The 6409-nt window shown below is 39.4% G+C and overlaps 1 pseudogene; it reads left to right on the top strand.

Moving 5' to 3' along the window:
* The first annotated feature begins 1577 nt into the window (after positions 1-1577).
* On the top strand, positions 1578-3129 carry LOC101443340 (target of rapamycin complex 2 subunit MAPKAP1-like; annotated as a pseudogene).
* The last annotated feature ends 3280 nt before the right edge of the window (positions 3130-6409 follow it).

Below are 6409 nucleotides of genomic sequence, written 5' to 3'. Positions count from 1 at the left end.
GATCTTAAAAACAGCCAGCAGAAGCCTGATTGTAATTATTCTTTTTCCTGCTCTCACTGTATACATCAGGTGCAGCAGGGCTCTCAGCAATGTACTGTTTAGTATCAAACCTCAGCAGAGTTGAAGATTTCTCTGTGCTCATTCATGGGTAGGCAAGGAAATACATTTAGCATGGCTAGGTTGTTTGCAAGCCAAATCAAACAGAACAAGGCTCATGAACGGAGCCTAGCCAAGTGTACATGGTGGGTGGTCAATGCACATTTGTCTAATTTAGTTGAAGGATTGCAGAGAGATTTAAACTGAGTCTTTAAAAAGTTTCCCTTAATAGCACCAGCTTTTAATAAAATATGTGGCAGATTCATATTCTCAGAATGTGACTACCAGGGTCCTTCTGGAAACTTCCTATGGTGTAGACTACAGTTAGAGTGTGTGACCAATGGGGTCTCAATAGAAGTTTCCAGTCTTAGTTTTCTAGCCCTCCTAGAAAGTCAATGAACTTTGCAATATACTTTCAGTGACTCCATTCTATTTTTCAATATCCAGGGTTATTTTCTGTTACTTACAAATGAGAACTTTGACAAATACAGAGGTACTACAAGAAATCGCTTCCATAATATGAACCCTTTAGGTCACTCAAACAGAAAAAAAAAAGTTTAGAAAACCAAAATAGAGCCAGGAAAGAATACATAATATTAAAATATATCAAATATTTTACTATCATATATTTAAATGCCATTATAACATTAAAAATGTAAGATGATTTCAGAATAAAGAACAGTCCTTTAAACTTACCACATTTAGCTTCATGGTAAAGATAATACTATCTCACAGTTAAAATAACCAGGCAAGCACTTAAGAACCAGTGTTTTAGAACATTCAGCTGAAAGTATATCCTAACTATCTCATCCCCCATGCTTCATAAACTACCATTTTATTTTATCTGTATTACTCTCCTCCTATTTCCTCCTTACTCAAGAAAACACATTTAACATTCCTTTGTAATGAATTTAAATAACCTATCAGTCTATGGGATGACTTGGTTTAGAAAAAATGTTTTAACAATGAAATGCATTCCCAAATTGACCTATAGATTCAATGCAATCTTTTATCAAAATTTCAGCATTTTTTTTTCAGAAATTGACAAACATCCTAAATTTCACATGCTGGCTAGAAAAGGGCAACAGCAACCACTGCTAAACTATGTTCCCTATCAACCTTATGAAATGCAAGCCTTAATCTGTGCAGTTGGGAAACCCAACTGCAATTGGGTATAAAAATAACGAGGTTGTAGCATGACTCTGAGTGCCAGTGCTCCTTTTCTGCCCTCCAGTTGCTGCAGACAGCAGGGGCATGAGGGCTGGCCCTGGGTTGCTGAGCCGGCAGGGAGGAGTGCTGTGCCTCAAGGATCCTGAGAGTGAAGAGCTGGGGACAGAAACTGGGAGGCGAGGGGGAGCCAGGCTCTTTCCTCTGAAATGTGTCCTAGGGCCGGCCTGGCCCACTGTGTGGGAGCAGCTTCAGGTAGGTGAGCGCGTGAAACAATATGAAGAGGAAAAAATAAAAATTGGCCCACAGAAAGGATGACATTCTTGGACAATCCAACTATCATTCTAGCTCATAAAGGACAGTCACTTGTGATCAATGATGACATGAGAATGTGTGAGATAGTTCTCATTGATCTTGATGTTGACCTAGAGAAGATTCATCCTCCTTCAGTGCCTGGAGACAGGATCAGAAATTCAGGGAAGCAATGGTGAGGCTCAGGGCTATGCATATGCTCAGTCCATTGCTATTACCTCAGGTTGAGACTTTGGTATTACAAGATGCCCAAACACAGCTCAAAGATTGGAAAGTCTCTGAAAAGAGAGACAAAACCAGATCAAATGCAAAAATTTTCAGTGGAAAGAAAGAAATTCTAAGCAATGAGCCCAGGAGTTAAAGGCACTGTTTGAAAAAAGTCCTTCAAAGAAAAACCTCCAAATTCTGGAAAACAGTCACTATAATCTGTATGCCTGGAGCAGTGCCCTCTGCAGCTGAATAACCCTTTTAACAAGATTCTGAATTTGATAGCAAGGGTCATGTAGGGACAGCAGCAACCAAGAAGATCAATGTCTACCTCCCCCTGCACTCCAGTCAGGACAGACTGTGGTGAAAATGGCCAGCACCAGAGAGCAGGGCCTGATTGGACTCATCTGTTGGCAGTACACAAGTGAAGAACAGGAGCCAAAGCTCAACGATAACGTCAGTGCCTACTGCCTGCATATTGCTGAGGATGATGGGGAGGTTGACACCAACTTCCCTCTGCTGGATTCCAGTGAGCCCATTCATAAGTTTGGCTTCACTATTTTGACCCTGGTTGAAAAGTATTGATCTCCTGGTCTGACATCCAAAGAATCACTCTTTGTTCTAATAAATGCTGCTCATGGATGGATTCTCCCTTATTCAGGTATACAACACAAGGTCATCAAGTAGGAAATCTTGCTGATGGCACTAAGGCAAAGTAAAGGATCCCAGAAAATTTCAGGCCCTCAGTACTGCCTGGAGAAGCAAAGTGAGCCCAATGTTGCTGTGGACCTGGAGAGCACCTTGGAGAACCAGAGCACATGGGAGTTCTGCCTGGGTCTACGAGAACAGTTCAAAGGCAGACGAGGTTTTTGAGGAGGATTAGCAAATTGACATAATCACAGTACAAGATAGGCTTAGCAGCCACCACTACAAGTCATTCAAGGTCAGCATGATCTACAGACTATGATTCACAACCCACGTACAGTTAGGTATCTCTGGAGATAAGGTAGAGATAGACCCTGTTACAAAGCAGAAAGCCAGCACTAAGTTTTGGATTAAGCAGAAACCCATCTCAATTGATTCTGTCCTGCTCTGTGCCTGTGACCTTGCTGAAGAAAAAAGCCTCATTCCCACAATATTTAAACTCATGAATCTAAGCAATCATTACTATAAACACCTCTACTTTGAATCTGATGCTGCTTCCATCAGTGAAATTGTGTTCAAGATTAACTACATCCTGGAATCATGAGCAAGCACTGCCCTGGCTATTTTGTTCAAAAACAAAGAAAACTGAACAGACATACAAGCTTCACCTTCCAGAAGGAAAAGAAATCAGGACAGCAATGACACTGGCCTCCAGCTTCAATCTGTTGACGAAGTTCAGTTCTGCCTGCCAGGGCGCAGGTGGCTTAGAGCCCACCTTGTGTCCTGCAGTCCTGGGAAGAAAGACCAGCCACTCACTCATGGACACAGGGCTGGTGGGCTCTTGGGGAAGGTATGGGAGCGAGCTGAGGAGCAATGGCTATGGTTAGTAGTGCCTGGGGGTCAGACCACCACCAAGAGGAACTACATGCTGTCCAGCCATTTTCACTGCCTGGTAACCCTGCCCAAAGATGTACATAGCCATGCCCAGACACTTCCTTGTAACCTGGATCTAAAAGCAATTAAAAAGTAAAAATGTACATTTCTTTTTTTTTTTTTTCCTTTTAATAAACAGATATACTCCTAAAAAACAAAATTGACAAAAATGCTCTATCTCTGAGGGCATGACAGGAATATGTACTATATCTGGATGACAGGCAGGGCCACATTTAAAGCCCAAGCAAAGGAGGTATCCATCCACTACCACTCACCACCAAACTAATAAGCCAAATAAAAATAACATTGGAATACAGCTGGGAGAGCCTGAGAAGCAGTGCAATGAGAAGCCCCAAAACCAAGTATGAAGGATATATTGCTAAAAAATAAAAGTAAAAACCTTCTTGCATACTAAGTTACATCATAAACACAAGGCATCATCACTAAGTGAATACAAAGCTGATTATGAACTGAAGCAACCCCAGCAACAACAAACTTCAAACCCAGACCAACTCCCAGCTAACAGAAGGAAAAACATACACACACCAGAAATAAAAACTATTGACCTCAGTATCTACTGCCCTATACAATATTTATGGATTTAAACAAAAAAATTCAAGGCTTACAAAAAGTCAATCAAAAGTATAGTCTGAAGAGACAATGCAATCATTAGAATTCAGATAAGAATATGACACAAATATTGGAAATACCAAACTGGGAATTTAAAATACTTATTATTAACAAGCTAAAGACAAACGAAAAATCAGATAGGTACTTTCAACAAGAAGATGGAAACTATAAAAACAAATAAAATGGAAATCAAAAACACAGTAACTAAGATGAAGAACACCTTTGAGGGTGTATTATTCAGGGTTCTCCAGGAAAAAGAACTGACAAGGGATATATATATATATAAATATATTTTTTAATATATAATTTAAATATTATGAGATTTATTATCGCAATTGTTCATGCAACTGTGGGAATGGGCAAGTCCAGATTCCATTCCCATCTGGCCACAAGCTGGGAACTCATTCCAATGACGGTTTTCGATTAATTCTTCTGGAAAAGCTGGCTGACTAAAGTAGAGATAAAAATTCTAACTTCTGACTGCAGAAAGTTAAGCCTTTAACTGACTGGAAGAAACTTCTTTCATTGTTGCTGAAGACAAACTGCTCAGTTGATTACAGATATTATTAGTCATAGATGCAATTACTGTACTAATGATTTAGATCCAAAAAATATCCTCACCCTAACAATCAGACCAGTGTTTGCTTAAACAATTGGACACCATAACCTTGCCACATTAACACATGAACTTAACTATTAAAGAAGGAATCATTAGTAAACTCAAAACTTGAAAGGAAACAATCAATGAACTTGAAGATAGGTTAATGGAAATTACCCCAATTGAAATGAAAAGAGAAAAAGAGAGGGAAAAAGGAAAGAAACAACAGAACAGACCATTCAATACCTGTGGAACAATATCAAATAGTATTTTATGTGCATTATACAAATCACAAAAAGAGAGGATAGAGAGAGAAGGAAGAAAGAAATATAAAGTCTTTATTTAAAGGAATGAAGACTGAGTTTTCCAAACCATGGATCCAAGAATTCAGAGGATGCCAACATGGCTAAATAACAACAACAACAAAAATATTCCAAATGCCAAAATGAGAGAGGGAGGGGGGAAGAGAGAGAGAGACAGAGAGAGAGAGAGAGAGAGAGATGAATATCTAAAAGCACTCCTAAGCCCTTACTGGTCCCTTCCTCACCCAATCTCCAGGGAAGTTTGGGGAAGGCCCACACTATTTTTGGAACCTATTCTTGTTCTGACTAGGAAAGACTAACTTGGGAAACTCCTCCCAAGAATGCCCCACTAACAGATTTTGCCATCCAGGAAAAAGCAACTTGAGACAAGAAAAGCAGCTTTAGAAACAATTAAGGCAGATGACATGAGCAAAACTTGGTTGCTTTAAGACCTGCTATTACATACCCAGAATAGGAAGGTCTGTTTCCTGGGATGTAGAGGGGACAGTCAAATGCCTGTAAATAGGGGGAATCCTAAAGCCACTAATGAGAAAAATCTCAGGAAAAAATACAGGTTCAAAAAAGGCAGGGAAATCCATGAACTTCACATTTGCCTTGGGATTACCTTTCTGACAGAAGGGCTGAACTCTAAAGGAGAACCCCTGCCAATCGTAAAACTGATATGCAAAGATGGTGAAAGGTTTTTTTCTATTTATGTTTGCTTAGTTGTGACAGCTCCTGCCACTCAAGGAAATCTCCATCATATCACCAACTGGTTACAAACTCAAGAAGTAGACATCTCATGGAATAAAACCCAGAGTTAACATTTCAAAATATTAAAATATACAGTGTACGGTGAAAGATTGCAAGACAAACAATGAAATAGGAAATGATGGCCTGTCAAAAGGAAAAGGATAAAAAAGCAGAAAACATAACAAAGAAGAGCATACTCTTCTTTGAGAAAACATAATGGATGAGACTTTAAAATAATGATCCTTAACAAGCTCAAGAAGATGAAGGAAAATGCACAGAAAGAACTAAAGGATATCAGGAAAATAATGAATGAATATGAGAATCTTAATAAATATAAATTGTAAAAAGGTAATAAAGAGAACTACTGGATTTTAACATCACAATAAATGAAGTAAAAAATTCCCAGGAGGGTTTTAACAACAGACCGAAGCTGGCAGAAGAAAGAATCAGTGAACTTGAAGACAAAGCAATTGAAATGAGTCTGGCTGAAGACGTAAGAAAAAATAATTGGTAGTAATCCCTCAGCATCAGGGAATCTCATCCCCAGGAGTCATGTGCCACACTGGGGGGGGGGGGTGAAGGGGGAGGAAATGCATTTATATGCCGAGTTTGGCTTAGAGAGTGACCACATTTGAGCAACATGGAGGCCCTTAGGAGCTGGAGTGGACATCACCATCCTAGGGTCCACAGAATGGAGGAATAAAATATGGATTTGAGTGGACTTAATAATATTCTACTATAGAATTATTGTGACTAGTAATGGAAG

The sequence above is a fragment of the Dasypus novemcinctus genome, chromosome 1 (genome assembly GCF_030445035.2).
Source record: "Dasypus novemcinctus isolate mDasNov1 chromosome 1, mDasNov1.1.hap2, whole genome shotgun sequence".
Taxonomy (NCBI): Eukaryota; Metazoa; Chordata; class Mammalia; order Cingulata; family Dasypodidae; genus Dasypus; species Dasypus novemcinctus.
This window is presented reverse-complemented; position numbering and strand designations above follow the sequence as displayed.